The sequence below is a fragment of the Monodelphis domestica genome, chromosome 4 (assembly GCF_027887165.1).
Source record: "Monodelphis domestica isolate mMonDom1 chromosome 4, mMonDom1.pri, whole genome shotgun sequence".
Lineage (NCBI taxonomy): Eukaryota > Metazoa > Chordata > Mammalia > Didelphimorphia > Didelphidae > Monodelphis > Monodelphis domestica.
This window is the reverse complement of record NC_077230.1, coordinates 308215929-308236963: the sequence shown is the minus strand read 5'-3', so window position 1 is coordinate 308236963 and position 21035 is coordinate 308215929. Positions and strand designations below refer to the sequence as shown.

At 36.3% G+C, this 21035-nt stretch overlaps 1 long non-coding RNA gene across 1 annotated transcript in view; it reads left to right on the top strand.

The window, feature by feature from the left end:
- Positions 1–3591: 3591 nt before the first annotated feature.
- Positions 3592–21035, top strand: part of LOC130453816 (uncharacterized) — a 50664-nt gene continuing 33220 nt past the window's right edge. Inside the window, exons 1-2 of the long non-coding RNA XR_008911388.1 lie at positions 3592–3926; positions 11607–11710. This is a non-coding gene — a long non-coding RNA (uncharacterized LOC130453816). The remainder of the gene's footprint in view (positions 3927–11606; positions 11711–21035) is intronic.

The window sequence follows — 21035 nt, the reverse complement described above, 5'->3', positions numbered from 1 at the left end:
TACTAGGCTGTATGACTTTGGACAAGTCACCGAACCCTAATTTCCTCAGTTCTTTGTCTATACAATAGGTTGGAGAAGGAAATATCAAACTTGCCAGTATCTTTGCCAAGAAAAACTCAAATGGTTTCACAAAGATTCAGAATTCACAGCCTAATAGCTGGCACATAGTAATGCATTTCATAAATCCTGTGTGATCAATTAACTTCATTGCCCTAGATTCTGTCTTTATCCAGGGAGCTTTCAGGCCCCTCTATACCTTCTTATCCTGTTCAGTTCTTGTAATGGATTAAAGAACCATGTACCCTTTATTCCCCCTCTATGGAAAATCATGTGTGTCCTTTGCTCTTTTCTTCCATTCTGCCACTATCACTGTAGAAACTCAAAAGGGCCACAGAGAATTGAGCAATTTAGTATTGTTTTCCATTTCACATATCACTGTAGCCATTAAAAATAGTAATTTGGTGGCCAAACTTCTGTTCATTAGTCTCTTTATTTTTTTCTAGACTTCTTCTTATATACTAGGAAAAAATCAATCTAGTTTACTTATAAACTTACTTTCTTTGTGCCAGGCACTATGAGAAGCACTGAGGATACAGAGAAAGGTAAAAGGCAGTCCCTGCTTTCATGAAAATCACATTCTACTGGAGGGGACAACATGTAAAGAACTCTGTACAAACAAATGATATATAGAATAAATAGGAAATAATCCACAAATGGAAAATACTAGAAATAAGCAGGATCAGGGAAGTCTTCCCATACAAGATAGATATTTGTCTGACACCTGAAGAAAGATAGACAATGCAGGCAGTAGACATGAGGAGGCAGAGAATTCCAGTTGTGATGGACCATCAGAGAAAAATGTCCAGTTGGGAGATGCAACAACTTGTTCAAGAACTGAAAGGAGGTCAATGTCACTGAACCATAGCTTATGTGTAGTGATATCACTTGCAAAAGGACTGGAACGATAGGAGAGGCTGGTTATGAAGGACTTTGAGCACCAAACAGAGGGTTTAAAATTTTTTTTTATTTGATCCTAGAGTTGATAATAGGCTCATTCTCTAAATCTTTTAGCTTGGCAGAAACATTCAACCATGGTAGAATTTTTCTAGCCTAGATGAAAATGTCAGATCTCTAGCTTGCATTTATGAAATTTAATTTTTGAATCCACAGCTAAGGTTTTACATTTATCTCTATTAATGTTATCTTACAAGATTCAGTTAATAATTTTTGTTTATAAGCTTTTTTGCGTCCTCTCCTTGACATCCAATATATTAGTCTTCTCTTCTAGTTTTGAGTCATTGTACTCATTGTACTCAATGTCATGTGTACTCATTAAATATAGCATCTTTAATTTTATTCATGTTATTGATAAAAATGGCAAACAGTACAGGGCCATGGAAAGACTTGGAACATTCCATTAGAGACATTCCTCCATGATGGTCTCAAATTGATCAGTGGCAGCTTTGGAGCTTGTCATGAAACCACTGCTGAATCTACCGAAAAGTATTATTGTCAAACCAATTTTTCTCCATTTTGGTCACAAATAACATAAGATTGTTTTATTTTATTTTTGTCTGGACTTGTGACTTAATTGAAGTAGGATCTCCTCGTATGGACATTCCTTGTTGTTGTCTTGAAATGCCTCTCATTCTTTGAAAATATATTTGTTTCTTGGAATATATTGTTCTGGGGTTGGGCTTTGTGGCTGCAGAGGTTTCTTTAAAGATTTGAGTTTATATGTGTGACGTCTCTTTGGCCTCTACTCAGGTTCTCTATATCACTGAAATTCTGCTCTTTTACATAAAGACCAAATCCAAGGCAGTAACCTCACAGAAGGAAAACCAGAACTCCTCTCAGGCTTCAGAATTGAATACAGCACAGGTCCCATGTCTGTCAATATTAAAGTGGTGTCAATGGGACAACAATGTCTGGAGGAAGAAAGAGTCATACATCGTCAAAGAGATAACCTCATTAAGGGAATTTCGCATCTCGTTAAGGAGGCATTATTAGCAACAAAACTAAGTCTTCATCATTGGGAGAGAAGAATACAGGGCAGTGAGAGGGCACTCCCATTACAGTAATGTTTTAAAAAATGACGTTTGTTTACACTGGTCAATATTAATTTTCCTTATGTGTTTGAGGCAGGACATGAACAATCCTTCAGTTGTTATTTTCTCCAGACAATTGCTCCCATTCTTTGCCTAACTCTACCAGCGTAGATATAGCCCAGATGGCACAAGATTTCATTTTCCACCTTTTTACAACCTCGAACTGTGTTTGCCAACATGGGATGACACTGAATGGAGGCTTTGTGATTTGTGTCACTATTAGTTAGCAACAATGCTCTGGTTCTCTGAACCTGTAGCCTTGAACCACAGGGTAATTGAAATAATTTTCATTTTGTCTTTCTTGCCAGAAAGGGATTCAAATATTTTTCCATTAAAAACGCTGGCTGGCTAAATGGCCCAGTTCACCCCATTTTTAATGAAATGACTTATTGTTCTCCTGATGGACTTTGTCAGGCTCAACCTATAAGTGCTTCTCATAATGGAAAAGTGCTGCAACTTACACTTCCCTATTGATTTCATCCAGGGCCTAAAGGTGACTGCCAGGCTTTGTCTTTTGTGTACTGTTTCCTTTGTTGAATATTCATTTATAAGAAAGGCAACACTGTCATTTTGTTAAGTCAAATTAGTTGGGGGTTAATGGAGGCACTGGCTCCAACACTGGTGTGGTCCATTCTAAGAAAATCTGCTATACCAAAATCCCGCATTCCGTAATCCATCGGTGAGCAGCTACACATCTTACAAAAGAATTCAGCCCAAGTATTTCTTTTTAAAATTTGATTTTAAATCCACTTTAAGTCCATTCTACCCTAGCACTATCCAAGTCTGCCAAATAATTATTCAAGGTTCTTAGCCTGGGGTCAATAAATTTGTTTTTTAAAAATACACTATTTCAATATTTTGTAGCCATTTAAATACAATTGTCTTACTCTGTAATCCTCTGTATTTTCTTTAATTCATTTAGGGACCATAGGCTTTACCAGATTGTCAGAGGTCTATGACACAGCAAAAGATTGAAGAAGACTTGCTTTAAATAAAGACTAATGTATTAAAAATATGGTTCAAGTTATGAAATTGGGACAACTTTCTTTTAGAAACATTTTACTAAAAGAAAACACACATATTAAGAGTGAAGAGGGTTAAGATAAAAACAATGTGAAATATGTATGAGGTTGTTTAAATTGTGGGATGAAAGCTTATTCACAAATGGAAAATTTCATTTATTAATACTCTAAACCTCGGGGTTAGGGAATTGTCTTGCTCTTCTTTTGTTCCACTTGTAGTGGCTTCCTGCTTTATTTCCTATGAGTAGAGAAGATACACGGGGTGAGTAGGCCATTAAGAGATGTCATTTGCTGCATAGTAGGGGGCTGAAATCAATTCCTGAAGAGCCACCCTTTTGTAACATTAAATACAGTTCCTCTTATCTTTTGGTGTCTCTATAGTTTTTCAAGTAATAAAGCATTGATTTTTTTAGCCTGTGAAGTTTTTTTTTTTTTTTGGCTTCTGAGACAGGAATAGAATGAAGAATCAAACCCTGAGTCTTTTGACCTAAGTAGCAACTGTTGTGACTCGGAAACTGCATTCCCATCTCCTGGGAAACAAAATTACTTTCCTTTTTTGTGACATCCTAGAGGCCAAACACAGACTATCATGGGACCAAGGCCAAAGGTAAGAGCCAATGGGAGCTGGTGATGCAATGCTCTCTCTTTGGAAGGGTCACAGGCATCAGAAATAACTGGGCTACTATTCAGGTCTGCCTCAGGGAGAAAATCCAGAAGAGTACTTCCTAGTGAACTATTGCAAAGCCAGCTACCTCTAGAGGTTGCAGAACCAGAACATCATTTGGTTCCATTCAAGGTAAGATAGAGATAAAATAAATTGAAGGGCAACATTTCTGGTGAGTGTAGAAGATAGGGTGTCAGGCCCAACGTCAGGAAGGTCCATCTTCCTGGGTTGCGATCTGGGCTCAGTGGTGTGATCCTGGGCAAGTCGTTTTACCTGTTTGACTCCATTTGATCATCTATAAAATGAGCTGGAGAAGGAAATGGTAAACCACTCCAGGATCTTTGCCCAGAAAACCCCAAATGGGGTGACAAAGAGTCAGACATAATTGAAACAATGGAACGACAATCTCTGTACCTACTTATTTACTTGTTTCCCCTATTAAAACGTAAGTTGTATGGAAATAGGTTCTGATCAAGGACACCTGTAAAACCCAGTGGAATTGTGCCTTGGCTAGGAGAAGAGGCGTGGGGGTGGGGAGGGAAAGAATATGATTCTTGTAATCAGGGAAAAATATTCTAAATTGACTAATTAAATAAAATTTTCAAAAAAATAAAATGTAAGTTGTTTGAGGCTTGTGACTGCTTTTCCTTTTAGCTGTATCTCTGGTTCTTTGCATAGTGATTGGCATGTAGTCTGTACCTAATAAATGCTTGTTGATTACTGATTAAGGTAAATGTGGGCACAAAGAAGAAAGCTAGTTTTTTGAAGCTATTATTATGGCAAGTGAATGAAGCATTATATTTTTAATAAAATGATTTCACAAGAGTATATGTACTAAATGGGAGGAGCTTGATCTTTGTTAGGGAATATATGTAAAGACTAGCTTTTCTGCTAAGGACATGGAATGGGTTGTTCCCCAGATCCTCTCTGTGTCATTTTGAGCAGCCAGGATGGTGAAAAAATGAGAATACGGGATCTGAGCAACTGGAGGAATTTTTTTTTTAATGTTTAATCTGGAGAAGAGAAGACTTAGAGGGAACATAGAATCATGGGCCATAAGAGGTTCTTTAGATATCAGAAGTCATCTAGTCTCCATTTTACAGATGAAGAAACTGAAGGCAAAAGAGATTAAGTGACACAGATAGTAGGTGCTAAGATAGGACAGCTTTAAGAATTAGAAAGGATCCCATGTGGAGAGCAGAACTAGCAGCAATTGGTAGAAATTAGTCTTGACTTAAGGACAGTCTTCCTTACAATAGCTCCCAAAGTGGAAGAGGCTAACATGTGAGGCAGTGTTTTCCCCCTCATTGGAATTCTGCAAGTTAAGGTTAGATGATCGGTTGTTGGGGACTTGCCCAGAGGATTCTTGTCCATATTTGGATTGGACTAGATAATCTCCAAACCCTTATGGTCTGTGATACTGTGATTGAGGTCATATAGCTAGTTAGTGGCAGAACCAGGCTGAGAGCCACTCCTCCTGGCTTCCACTCCAGGGCTCTTATTCTTCTGGCAGTCAGCAGATGACAAGTAATAATAGCAATTTTAAGTCAATAAGTCATACTGGAAAAAATATTTGAGTGGTCATCAGAAAAATTTAGTTTTTAGTCCTAATTATGCCACTAACCAGCTGTAGGATTTCTAAATAAGTCATTTAGCTTCTCTGAACCTCAGTTTACCCATCTGTAAAATGAGAAAGTAGCACTTAATGACTTTTCACCTCTGACTTTCTATGAGATATTTCATCAGTCAATTAATCAAGGAACATTTTTTAAATAGCTACCATTTGTCAGGTACTTTGCTAAGCACTGGGAATGTAAAAAAAGGACAAAAGCAATTGAAGCCCTCAATGAGTTTATAGTATAATTGTAAAGGGGTTGGGGATCTGTAATTTTTAAAATGATTAGGGATAACAGTTACTTGGATTTCTCCAGTTCCTTGAACCACTATCAAGCTATCACAAAATCTTGTTTTAAAATATAAGGTAAGACTTATACCTAGAAACTCTGCCTAAACGTAATTGTGTCTGTCAAAGGTGCAGGAATTGAAACCTGATTTCTGGGCATCCTTCTTCTGACAAGGCTAAAATAATGAGATTTGACTGACAGTTGTATTTATAGTATTTTGACATTTCTGCATCAAATAGATAGCAACATATGAAAGACCACTAATGTAGGACTGCATGAAATATATTTGGGAACTCTAACAACTACAACTCGTTGATTAAGCTCCTTGAAAACTTCTCTTTTGGTGCAGTTTGGACTGTAGACCTCTCAGTGTCTCTTGGGGTTTATTTTATCCAGATCCCTTTGCTCAATTGTAATTGTTTGTAATGTTGCTAGAGAGACTGGCAGACTGCAGAGCTTCAGCAATGAGCAAATAGTTTCTCTGCAGGTGTCCACTTATGACTAGAGTCACTTCAAAAACTCCATCAATAGGCAAGTAGAGTTAGATGATCACATGCTTTCAAGAACAGAACAAAAAGGAAAAAGAGACAACCCTCCCCCCACCCCCAGCTAAAATGGATGTTCAGAAGTAGGTCCAATTATAAAGCAAGGAAGTTTATGCAGTGTCTACATCTTAAAAAGCATAATGATGCATCAAAAGAGCTGAGAGATTTTTGTCTTTCCAGATTGAATAAGGTCCCTTTTAAAATACCTTGAGTCCTCTAAGTATCCAAAATGATGGGAGGTATTAATGATCTAAGGGATGACTAGAGTACAATCAAGTAAATACCAAGAATGGGACATTTTATTAATGTTTCTCTAAAACAGAATGAACTAAAACAGTCTAAATTACACTGAATCCCACTTATCAATAATAAGAAAAAGAATGGAAAGTAATAATGGAAAAAATCTTGTTGGAAACCCAAGAAGAAAAAAAAAGAGATTTCAGGAAAAAAATGGTCAAATACTTTTACTTGAGTCTCCTAATGAAGCCTTCAGAGATTCAGACTATTTTAGCATCCAATTCAGCTGGGTTGGTTTATACATGAGGAAATTGAGAATTAAAGTGACTTTTTTCAAGGACATAAAACTTCTTAGTGGCAAACCTGGAACCTAGTCTCTGACTTCCTGAGCTAATGTTCCTTCTACTGAATGACACTGTCCAATGGATGTTAATTCATTGTAATGTGGAGATGAGAAGTGCCTTTTTCTGATACTTCTCCATCATCCAGGAATTTGGGCTTACATAAACTAGAAAGGATTTTAAGAAATCATCTATCTTCATGATGGCTAGTGACAGGAGAAGGAAGATAGTTTCATTTTGTTGTTTCAGTGTTGGCATTTTGGTGGTACACACCAGGAATAGTTCTTTAATCAGAATCCTTGCATGTATCTCATTCCCAGGATCACTCCTTCTGGTCAACCAATCACTAAGCACTCATTGAACACCTACTATGTGCCAGATACTATAATAGCTGCTGGAGATTCTAAGTTAAAAATCATACCATCTTTGCCCTTGAGGAGCTTACATTCTATCAGTTTTTGATAACTTTTTAGAAACTTCTCTAATATGGTATTTTAGGATCACTTTACTTCCTATCTTTGTGAAACATAAAATAAAATATTTCTTTGTATTAGGCTTTTTTGATTTTCCCAAATTTCCCAAATTTCCCACTCTAATTTATCTGGGTTTCCAAAACAAGAGCTTGCAAAATCATCAATTCCCCACTTCCTTTCTTTTTTGTCTTATGTGCAATCTCACTCAATCCTTGTGGCTTTTATAAAACTTTTTTTCTTTAAGTCCTTTACTGACTCTGGTTATGAGCTATTAGCCAATCTACTCCTTACCTGTCTATCTCTAGAAGCACTCCCTCACAACATTAGTCATGCATATCCTTAAAAAAATAAGTTTCTCAAGCTATCTTCAAAGTCAGACATGCAGAATGGCTTCTTGATTCCTTTTCACTTAATTTTGCATAAAAAATCTCTTCATTATAAAAATTATGTCATTAACTCAAAATGGCCTGAACACTAGATACAGAGAAAGCAAGGACTTTGCAGTCCATGCCAAGGCCTTATAATTTCAGGCACATTTGGTTGGACTCTTAAGGGTTGGACCCTATGGTAAGGTTCTTAAGGACATTTAGAGAAATATTCTAGAGAGTTGGCAAGAAAGATTGCTTGTATCGAGTATAAACCTTTTATTAGTTTCTTTATTTTGAGATATTAAATTCTACTGATGTGGTGAGCAATGATGATTATGGGTGAATAATGTTAATTTTTCATCTTTAACATGGCAATCTTTTGTAGGACAAGCTAGTTATTAACTTGTATGGAATCTCATTGACTAGTTGCTATTTCATGCATGAAGTATGAAGCACTGGATAAATTATAAATGATCAACTTTTTAGAAGGAAGAAGGAGTACATAAATTAAATAGATTTGCTGATAGCTTTATTGGCCAATTAACTCCACAGTCCCCACCAACCCCAACAGCTCAGGACTTTTTACCACATCTTCCTCTAGGTATAGATAGTCATTCGTTCATTAAAAGTGTTTAATTAGGTAATTAAGTAATTATGAATATCTACACGGTTCTGGTGTGTGACTGTAATGGGCACTGAAGTCAATAAGAGCAAAAAAATTTCAAACATGGTCCTTGCCTTTTAGGAATTTATAACCAGCTTAGAGAGACAAGACATATGCATAAAAGAGTGAAGTAACAATGGAAGGCATTATGTCATTAATATTTTTTCAGTAAGCCTTCCCTGATTTTCCTTGCTAATAAGACTTTTTTTCTCATACTTCACACAGTTTTTTTTTTGTCATACTCTAATTTGCTTATCATGGGGGAAGCTAGTGGATAGAGTACCTGATCTGAAGTCAGGAAGACTCATCTTCTGAGATCAAATCTGGTCTCAGACTACTTACTAGCTATGTGACCCTGGGCAAGCCACTTAACCCTGTTTGCCTCAATTCCTCATCCATAAAATGAGCTAGAGAAGGAAATGGCAGGCCACTTTACTATTTTTGCCAAGAAAACCCCAGACTTGGGGTCAGACATGACTGAACAACAAATTTGCATATCATATATTATTTTGAATGTAAAAAACCCTGAACATGCCTATTAACTATACAATCATGATTACATGACTAAAAGTATGTGTCTTATATTCCTATACTATGAGTCCCATAAGAACAAGGATAATATCATATCTAAACTTTATTCAATTCCTCTCACTCCTTACTCACACAGTATAATTGCTATTTCAATGGTCTCAAACTCAAATAGAAATGGGATGACTCCACTACACATAAAGATCTCTGCTGCCTCCATGTAGGCTTAGAAAATGCTGTATTGACATCATCTATGTTCCATTGTAATTTTGTTTATTTCACAAAATATTCCCCAAAGAGTTTGAATAAAGAAGAAACAGAAGTATATGTACAAAAATATTTATAGGACTTCTTTTTTGGGGGACAAAGAACTAGAAATCAAGAGGGAAATCTATCAGTTGGGGAGTGGGTGAACAAATAGTGGTATGTGGATATAATGGAATACTGTTGTTCTGTAAGAAATGATGGAGAGAATGGTTTCAGAGAAACCTACCTGGGAAAGCTTCTAGGAAAGGATGTAAAGTAAGCAGAACAACAAGGAAATTTTATATAATTATAATAACATTGTAAAAACAAACAAGTTTTAAAGACTTAAAAAACTCTGATCAATGGAATGACAAACCACAATTCCACAGGGCTCATGATGAAACATGCTACCCACCAACTGACAGAGAGGTGATTGATTCAGGGTGAAGAGTGAGAGAGGTGCACATAGCTTTTAGACATGCCTAATGAAGGAATTAGTTTTTCTTGACTATGGATATATCTTTTAAAACTCTTAACTTTGACTTAGAATTTATACTAAATTTTGATTCTAAGGCAGAATAGTGATTAAGCATAGGCAATTGGGGTTAAGTGACTTGCTCAAGGTCACACAGCTAGAAAAATGTCTCGTGCTAGATTTGAACTCAAGACCTCCTTCTTCAGGCCTGGCTCTCAGTCTACTAAGTCATTTAGTTGTCCCTTAACATTTTGTTTTTAAAAAGTTAACTTAAAAGTTTGCTTCAGATGGAGAATGTGATAAATATACTTCAATAGAAATAAAAGCAAGTGTATTGCATCTCGGTTAATGATTAGAAAGCTGGATGAAGAAAGGAATTATTCTTTATTCTAGTTACTTACTGGACAATTCACTCAAGATCTGTTTGCACAAGTTTCCTCAATTGCAAAATAGGGATAATAATATCACCTACTTATCAAGGTTGTTGGAAGAATTAATTAGAAAATGTTTATAAAGTGTTTAGAATAGTGGCTCCTGAAATGCATTCTAGAGGAGACAGAAAACAAGGCAGAGCTCTGAGCACAAATCAATTTATTAGGGAAACCAGTGGTCTCATAGCATTTGGATTCAAGACTTTCCTCTTATTCAATAATTTCTTTGCTTGAACTCTCAGTACTTTTATAGACATTGAGATACCACAAAAAATAGCATGAAGCATACAAATTTTTTTGAGGTATTACAATTCATAATTGATCAATTCAGAATTGGGGGAAAACCCTATGATTAACTGAGGGACTTGTCCATCAATCATTACTGTTTGGTCAGTTCTTAGTCATCAGGACTCTGGGGCTCTTCATAAGTGATAAGGAACATTAGATGTGAAAAAACAGCAATATAGGGAATTTATGGTTTTATGGCAACTGAATATTGTTCTTTTAGGAGTGGAGGTTGGGGTTAATACAGCAAATTTCTAATAAAAAATTAATACAGGTCTAAGTGTCCTACAGACAGAAATCACTTTAATTGTACCCTGATTTAAGAAGCTGTTGTGGATTTATTCTTGCATACTCAGAAATTTTACATAGATAAATTTTGATATTTGGGTTTTGATTTTAATTTTCTTTTCTCCCAAAGTTTAATTTTTTCTTCTATTTGTTTTTCTTTTTTTATGTTTTTGGTTTTTCTTTCAACACTTGATTCATATACCCCATAACTCAATCATGTATCCTGAGTTGATCCAGGTGTTGGTAAATACCCTCCTCAGCGGGGATTGTGTAATTTTCATAAAGTCCAAGATTTAAAAATATTTTGAGAGAAATTTCAGGAAAAGAAGCTTGCTAACTCCTTGAATCAAGAAAGTGAACTGTTTGGAGAAAGTACCATAAAGAAACCTATACTGCATCAGAAGATCCAGAATGAACTTTGGGGTGTAACTGATTGAACTGAAGGGGGTTGAACACATTTATTCTGATTGTAAACTCTTATGCCAAATGGGATTGCCCCTTAATTGGCTTTTTGTCAATGAGCCTAGCAAACATTGGTTTTGCTTTCTCTCTTTTATTTCCCTCTTATCTCCAACTATTTTAGTTTCCTCTTAGAAAAGTACAATATTGTATGTACCTGTAACTAGACGATCTTTAGAGGTATATTCTGGTTATATTAAAGGATTCATTGGGGAGACTAGTCTCCCAAAGAATCACAGGAGGGATTGTGAAGACTGAATCAAACTTTCTTTGTCTATCAATCATCAACTTTTAAATTAATCAGTCAAAAATTGAAGTGCCCCTATTTAATACTAAGCAAGAGAATTCACAAGTCATTTACTAGAGTAAGCTCACACCTCCAAAGGCTACTCACAACCCCCTTGGGCAGTGGTAGGCAAGTCAAAAGTCTGCAATTAGTTCCCATACAGTGGAGGAAGGGACAGGAAGAGATATGAAAAAAGAACTATAAAAAGTCTTGAACTTTCTATATGGGGGACTTCTCCTTTGGACTTCTTCAGAGCTTTTCTTTTTGACTTCTTCTTTGGAGGTGGCTTCTCCAATGGACTTCTTTGGGGGACTTTGCCTTTTTGACTTCTGCTTGGATTTTCTCCTTGGGAGTTTGTCTTCAGAGGCTTTGCATCAGTGAGCTGGGTGAGTAGCTGGCCTACTTTTCTTGGCTTCTGGAGAGATTGGTTCTGAAGAGGCCTTCCTTTCCTGGAGGAGGCTGTGTTGGGGTGGAACCCTTGCTGAAGACACCACAGAGTCCTGGGGCTGAAAATTACCAAGTCCTGTCAGAACTGAACCAGACACTAGAGCAATAATAGGGTGATAGGCTAGACATTTCTCTACCTTCTTCCTATATTTTTCCACTTTCACTCTTTTCACCTCTTTGTAAATAAAGCTACTAAAGGTCATTTTGGCTTAATATTGCTTTAGAACTTTCATATTAGCATAAAACCTAAATTTTAAATTCTTACATAAGAGAATATAAATCTATTAAACATCGTTACATCCTATAAGCTAAAATAATCTAATAATTAATAAAACTAGGTTAATTAATTTCATCTTGAATAACTCTTAATCTAATAGTATTAACTTAATTCTATCCTATTTAACTAGCACAGTCACTGATAACCATAAATCACAATGAACTGATTAAATATTAAATAAATTGAGTAAAAGTATCAAGGTATCAAAATTATTCTCACAGCAAAGTGCCTGGTACATGGTGGATGAAATAAATATAGATTTCCTTCTTTTTTCCCCCACTACTCAATAAATACTTGATTGACTATTGCATATAACAAGCACAAAAACAGTGTGGGAAGATTTTTTTTTCTTTAGTTCTAGAGCCCAGAAATCTATATTATGACATTGTCATTTCTCTATATACCTAGAGGATTCTGGGCCTTTGGAGAAAGATGTATCTGAATGTTAAGCCATACCTGGGCTATAAATCCAACAGGAAAGGGTAGTTATATACATAGTGAATATATTTTATTTATGGTTCTGTATACAATAAGAATGACTTCTGTGTTTCATATAAAGATTAATGTACTTCTCTCTTCATTGTCGAAAGATGAATTATTTTCAATAAATAGTTCAGGTTTTTCCCTTTGACAATGTAATATCTATTAATGCTCACTATTAAAAAAAGAAACCTGGGTGGCACTGTTTTTAGTTTATAAAAATTTTTGATGTAATTATCTATCTAGTTAATATTGAATTATAGTGAAAAGTCTGCTCATGATTAACTCTTAATTTTGTTGATTTACTATTATGAATAATTCTAACTAAATTAGGCACTTCTAGTTCTAAATCTATAATATAATTGTTAGAATTAATCTAACCCTCTCATTTTACAAATGAGGAAACTGAGGCCCAGAGAGGTGAAGTGACTCTCCCAAAGTCATATAGGTAGTAAATGGCAGAGTTGGGATCTGAACTCAGATTCTTTCATTCCAAACACAGAAATCTTTCCACTGTACTAATATCTAATTTATATTTATATCCATATAAACATCCATATCTATGTGTAAATCCATATTTTTCTTTTTCTTTCTCTCTCTCCATCTTTATCCATCTCCATTCTTATCTATACATAAATAATTTCCTTTTGTGGATATTCCTAAAATTGTTAATTCATCTTCAATCTGAAATAGAAAGTTCTGAATATATTTTTCTTAAATCTTCTGAGTGATAGATTAATTACATACAAAAGAAGATAGAGTCTCCCCAGTGCCTAAGATACCCCTTGGTAGTTAGTGAGACACTTGAGAGAATTCACTTTTTCAGTCTATGAGCGGACCACTTAATGTATTAGCACCTAGTATTTCTTTTGTTCCATAAGAAAAATAGATTTCTTTGTGTGCCATATATTTGCATTTTTGTACTGAATATGAATAATGAAAGAATTTCATTTCAGAAACCAGCTCCTATTAAGGCACAATTCTTTGCCTTCCAATGACAAACATTCTAAGCAGACCAGTCCCAATATCAGAATTTTGCAAGTCCCATCATGCTACACACAGCAATTTCACAGTAATTTCATAGCTGCTGCACAAATTCCCATAAGATCCAATACAAAAATGTCACTATCTCTCAAGACTTCCTTAGCTTTTTATAATTTGTCTCAGAATTGTATTTTGGGACATTACATACAGTATCAACTGTAAGATTTCACACGTCCATTTAGTACTTGAGCTTCATTTAAGCCATAATCTTATTCTAGTTTCTCTCCAAAGGCTCGTGTTCCCTTTTCTTTATATCAATTGCTGCCCAAAACTTTCAGAAGATAAAAAAGAAAAGATTTAAAATTCTCATGTAGAAAAATATTACTGGAAGATGAAGACTGAATAATGGCCTGCCAACTATATAGAGGACACTCTATTCAAGCTCTATGTGCTCAATCCAGCTACCAATCTTCCTTGAAGCTGGGATGAGTATTTCAAAATAGAAGTTCCATTGCATAAATTAATAGCCACCATTTTATTTCAAATTGATGGGCTGAATTATAGATTGAATTTAAGGTATATATGATACTCTTTCATGCTACATTTCAAGAAAACCAGTCACCTTTAAAAGACATACAAAAACAATGGGGCAAATATAAAACATTAATGTCACATCAAAGACTGTTGAAATCTTGTTTAAACCAGTTTATGAAATTGTCAAAAATCTGTTGTAGTAACACTGGTGTACCTTAGTATAATGAGATGTTATCTATCAATAGGACCATAGACAATACCTAGAACTTAGAAAGATTTGATAACATAAATACCAATTTGGTATAGAGGATGAAGCCAATATTCCTACCCATCTTGCTTAAAGTCTGATGGTATAATAAATACCAGCAGTAGAAGTCATTTGAGGAACTTTAGAGTCATTCTATATTTAATGTCTACATACTATTGACCACCACAAAAAAGAAATGGACATATTAAGTGATGGTGTCCATGTGTATCAGCCATGGAGAAGAATACCATATATATATATTTTTTCCAAACACTTACCTTCCGTCTTAAAATCCAATACTATTGATTGGTTCCAGAAGAGTGGCAACGGCTAGGGAATGGGGGTTTTAACTTCCTCAGGGTCAACCAACTAGGAAGTGACTGAGGCCAGAGTAGAACCATATATTTTCAATATTGTGGAAAGGAAAACTGAATCAAACCCTGGACTTTCTGCCACAGAGGTGGAGCAAACAGAATTTGGAAGGTTAGAGTAAAATTGATGAATAGTGATGACAGTTGGTGGGGGGAGGGGGACTTGGAGAGTGACAGTGGCTCTTGAAAACTCTCTCTCTTTCCTGGCCCTCGGACTGGGAGGATGTCTCTGGATAGAAGTACCTCTATTTTTGGATTTTCCCAATTGTGTGCTCCACCTAGATTCCTGTGATTGTGTCATCAAACAAAAGGATTTTAGGGGAACGGTTTGAACTTAAGGCCAGTCTTTAGGGTATTAGCCCAAAAGACAGGCCCAACAGCTCTGAAGGTCAGAACCTTTTCTTCCTGTAGTTGTCTACTATTAAGTCTTTGAATTTATTAAAAGCTAACATACATTAGCATAGACAGGAATAAAAGAAACCTTCCACCAGCCTGTGAGGCCTGACCTCAGCTCAAAAACTGAGAGAGACCCAAACCCAATCTAGGGAAATCCTGATTCCTTCTTCCCTGATCTTCCCAATCCAAATTTGTTATGAAATTCATCTTGAGTTACATAACCCTTAGTAAGATAAGAGGACTCTCATTTCACGGGGATATAGGGGAAGCAGAACCTAAGGATAGCCATTCAACCATAAACAGTCCTTATCAGACCCCTGCCAGGCAACCTTGATCTGGGGGGGGGGGTGTCTGTGCTTACCTGCCCTGGGGTATCCTCCACATCAATCAATAGAGAAGACATTCCCTCAGGCTATTATAGTTGGCCCATTTCTCAGGAACCCCATTTTTCAAAGATAGCCTCTCAGCAGGGGGTATCGCTCTCCTTTTACCTCACCAGCATCCATATTCCCTCTATCCCTTCAACTCCTTCATTCCTTGTTACAAAATCTTCCTTATCCCCTATACCTTTTCAATCCTCTATATTCCCTTTAACTATTATAATATCTACTTGAATATATAAGTATTAAATGCTCCAAAAATGTGTATTTTAATATATTCCCAAGTAATCTCTTAGCCATAGTTTCAAAAATTAAAATTTTCTTGATTCTTTAAGAGAAAAGGTGAAACACTGAGTCTTACAATTTGGCTTATTAATTATTACTATCATTAGAAGGGGCTTCTGTTTTCCTCTGTCTTGCCAGCTTATGCTTTGTGATTCTGTTAGGTAATGCCATGACCAAATTGAATTTATAGATAACATTTCCATAGATGACAGATTTTATTATGAGAGGCAGCTGGCTGTAGAGTCTGAGAGAACTGGATTTAAGACCTGACTCTGACATATGCCGGTTGCGTGGCCTTGGGCAAGTCATTTGACCTCTAAGTGCCCTGGGTGGCTATGATTATAGACCATGGAAGAGTTACTACTTTGCATTGGTAGACAGAATTTCTTAACTTGGAGCTGTTTACACAAATAAAACGTAGGTCAAGTTAAAAAGGAAAACAACAACAACAACAATAATCTAAATCTCCCAAACAAACCACATGATACTTTTAATATTTAGAAAGCACTTCATATAAACTATCTTATCTGATTCCCACAATAGCTCTTTAAAATATGTATGGCAGGTACTATTGTATCCATTTTATAGATAAGAAATAAGAAGATAAGAAATCTAGACTGAGAGAGAATTTGTGACTTACCTGATCACCCAGGTAGTAAGGGTCCAAGGCAGAATTTGAACTAGATCTCTCCTGCTTTTCTTTCCCCTATTCCATTCATGTATTGTCTTGGCTTCCATGTATGCCTCCAGACCTCTTTGCTTCTTTTTCTAGGTCTAAATTTGTTCAATAATTAAATTGTGATTCCTAATCTATAAATTTTTAATAAAAATATGGATTAATGAGAATGTTAGCTTTATTTTGTTGAGAGGCAAATTTTATAGGGCCAAACCCTTAAAAAAGGCCAACTCTTATATTTTGGACATTCTAGAGAGGCAGAATCAAATGCATTTGGCTACCCTAACCTGTCAGAATGTGCTAAAATGACCAAAATGCATTGACAGGCTTCTAAGATTTATAAAATCGTTTATAGTTGTTTTAGCTGTTAAAAAATTAAATTAATTAATAAAAATGGTTAATACTAATAAGAAACTTCCCAGTGTTTATAGGGAAGATATTCAACCAGGAAGTGGTTATATTGACAGGAATAACCAATATGAAACATTTCTCTCTACTAAGTGTCCCAAAAGTCTCACTGTAGTTTTAAGATTTAATACCTTAAAGGTTTGAAAGGTGTTTCTACATGCATTCTTTTATAGATACTTCATCACAACCACCTTAGGTAGCTGTGAGGTAACCCCCTATTGTTCTCTCTGTTTTACTGAAGAGCAGAATGGCTCAGGAGAAGAGTTTAAGGTGAGGAAGGTCCTCAGAGATCTTTTAACTTAAGTGGGTCCCTTCTTTTTCAGATGAATCTGACAGTCAACAAAGTGTGTATATGTATATGTATATATACATATATGTATAAATATATATACACATCAAGCATAATATTAAGCCCAGAGTATACAAAGAAAGGCAAAAACACAGCACCTATGCTCAAGTACCTCACTTCCTAATGGGGGAGGCAATGCATAATTAACTAGAGATAATTAGGGTAGATATATATCTTTATCTATACATTCACACATGTGTGTATTTTATATGGGTATTTATGTGTATATGTGCATATATATGAATATATATATTTGTATATACATATATCCGAATATGTGTATATCTGTATATGTGTATCTGTGTCTCTCTGTGTCTGGGTATTTCTGTTTCTTTGTATCTATATGTGTCTGTGTTTGTGTGTGTCTGAGTCTAGGTTTATGTCTGTGTCTGTGTGTGTATCTCTTTGTGTCTGTGTATCACTGTGTTTATATGTATTTGTCTGTGTCTGTCTCTGTTTCTGTGTCTATTTCTGTGTCTATGTATGTATCTGTGTGTGTCTGAGTCTGTGTCTGTGTGTGTCTGAGTCCGTGTTTATGTCTGTGTGTGTCTGTGTCTATGTCTATTTGTGTGTCTATGTCTATTTGTGGGTCTGAGTCTGAATCTGTGTATGTGTCTATGTCTGTGTGTCTGTATTTGTGTGTGTGTCTGAGTCTGAAACTGTATATGCGCTTGTGTCTGTGTGTCTGAGTCTGTGTCTGTGTGTATGTCTGTATTTGTGTGTGTGTGTGAGTCTGTGTCTCTGTGTCTGTATCTGTGTCTGTGTCTGTGTCTGTGTGTTTGTATGTATCTATATGTGTCTGTTGGTGTGTGGGTCTGTGTCTGTGAACCTGTATATTGTCCATCTGTGTGTGTTTGAATCTCTGGGTGTCTGTGTTTGTCTGTGTGCATGTGTGTGTGTGTATATATATATATATCTATCTCCAAATATCCAAAGGGAAGGAGCTAGCATCTGGGGGCAAAGGAAAAGGTCTCTCTTTAAAAAGATGGGGATCGAGGGGAGCCTTGGGAGGACCCCAATGAGCTAAGAGGCTAAGGTTCAAGGAGTAGCCTATGTCTCAGCACAGTATGTGGGGAGGACTCCGGTGTACTAGGGCTTGACTGGTGATAACAGCAGTAGCTGATATTTGCTTCATATGCACCCCAAGGCTCCCTTATTTGAGGTTTTGATTTCTAGGGCCCCAATTATCCATGGTCTCTCTCAAAGCTCTGAACCCTCCAAGCAAGGAGGTTCACCTGAAGCAGCAATCAGCACTCATGGGGTTTCTGTTTTTGTTTTCACTTTTTAAAGTTCTTTTTTTTTTTTTTTTGAGGTGAGTAGCTGCAGAGTATATGAGCCAAGGGGCAGGAGTCATTTGGGATTAGGGGGTGTTTGCTTGTAGCCAGGTCTCATGTAGATTTTGGAATGCATTCCTCATGGATATAGGAGCCCTACTGTATATCATTTCATTTGAATCTCACAATAGCTTGATGATATAGGTACTATTATTACACCAATTTAGCAGATGAGGAAATTGAGGCTAAGTGGTTAAGTGATTTGCCCAAGGTCACACAAGTCTTTAATTTCTGAGGCAGGGTTTGAATTCTGATCTTTTAGATTCCTAATCTAGCACTTTATATTTAGCTGTTATGTTGGGGCCAAAAGAACAGGACTTTAAGTGTCAAAAAGGGTTGCAGAGAGTGCCCGGAGTTTATTAAGTAGGTGGGGAAGGGCAGCATGACCAAACCTGAATTTTAGAAAAAATTATTGTGGCTGTAGAATAAAAAATTAATATCTAAAACTCCAAGTAATATATTTTATAAGATTTATTAATTATCATTTGATAATAGAGGAAAGGAAAAAAAAACCTTCAGTAAAGAGAGGTTTTCTCTGACCGTGCATGCAGCAGAAGAGAGAGAGAGGGAGGAATTACAAAAATTATATACATACATGTAACAAATGCAAACATGAATGAAGGGAAAAGGATTCTTGGGACAAGAAAAGAATTCTGGGAGATGAAGTCCATGGGTTCAAGATTTTCTAATTACACATGGCACCTGAATGGAGAATGGACTAGAGACTGGAAAAATGAGGAGAGAGCTTGGTTAGAAGGCTCTTGGAGCAGTTCAAATGCAAGCTGATGAGGATCTGTATTAGGGGGGTGGCTATGTGAGTGGAAATAAAGGCTGTGTCTAAGAGATATTGTCACTGTGGAAATGACCACATTTGGCAACATATTGGGGATGGGATAATATGATTGAGGAGATGGGGAAACTGGAGACTGGTCCCAGCCCCAAAGGGGCTCAGTTCTTCAAGTACAGTGATCCCTCACCCATCATAGGAGTGATGTTCCAGAGACCCTCAAGATAGGTGAAAATCCATGAAGTAGCGGCGTTATATTTATTTTATTATTTATATATATTTTAAGGCTTTATAAACCCTTCCCACTGTCCTGTAAACACTTATTAACCTTTCCCACACTCTTATAAGCATTAAGCCAATCAGCACCCAGGATATAGAACAACACTGTGGTTGGTCACCTTTCAGCCAATAGTGTGCCGTGTACAATCTCATGTTGGCAAACTTGCGCAAGCAGTAGTGGCATACAGCATATCCATTCTGTACAGTAAAGTATTCATCCACAAAATCCAGATATAGTGAAAACTATATAATACAGAACTATATATATATATATATATTTTTTTTTTAAATGTGAAGCCATGATAAGTGAACCCCTATATAGTGAGGGATGACTGTATGTGCAGAGTCCACCTTAAGAAAGTAACTTGTCTAAGGCCATATAGATAGTGGCAGTGCCAGAATTCATTAATTCATTAATTCATTCAGCATGTATTGAGCACCTAATAAGTGCCAGGCACATGTGTATGCATGTCAGCGTGTATATCTGAATTCTAAGGACTAGACAGAAACCAACATGAAACAATCCCTATTTCAAGTATCTTAAATTCTATAGAGAGGGAAAATTGGTAAAGAACATAGGTTCAGAGTTAGGATAGACTTAAAGGGCCATTTACATTTAACCCAACCTCCTCATTTTAGAGATGAGAAAAGTCAAACCCTGGAGATATTCCATACTTGACCAAGATAACACAAGTAGTGAGCATTAGAGGTGATATTTAAATATATAGCTTCTGACTCCACAGCTAAGGATCATTTCCACTGCACCACACTAGTAATTTTTTTTTAGGGCAGGGTCCCAAGACTGGAAAGTGGGGGAGTTGAGGAGAGGCCTCTTGTTAGAGGTAGCACTTGAGTTAAACCTGGAAGGAAGCTAGGAATTCTATGAGATGAGAATGAGAAGAGAGCACACACTAGGCTTGGAAGATAGCCTGGTCAAAGACCCTGAGGCAAAAGATGGAATATCACCTACCAAAAAAAAAATCACTTTGTTTGGAATGGAGAGTATGGGAAAGAAAGCTGTATTTTGTTCTTGACCTGGACTTTCATCAGTGTAGGGACCTCTTTGGGAGGGAACATGCCTTGTGGAAAAAGATTGTTTTTACTTTACTTTATTTATTTATTTGTATCCCAGATCCCTAGGGTAGTGACTCATACAGATCTAATAAATGTGAGCTGGATAGTATTGAATTCCTTAATGTTGTATTTCAGGGGACTATTTCTACCTCCTATGCAAACTCTCCTTTCTTCCTTAAGAAAGCTTCTATAAGCTTTTTTTTTTCCCCTTCCTGAAAGCTTCCATAAGCTTTTGTGCTTATGTTCTTGTTGTTTCTGTCCTTTCACTATCTGTGGAATCTCACCCCTTCTTCGTAGTCCTACATAGGGCTTCATGAAGCTTTCTTTCAGTCCTTGAATTGATAATTATAATGATCCCAATTCCCTTAGTCCTTCCATAATGCTTTGCCACTCTCTGAAGAAC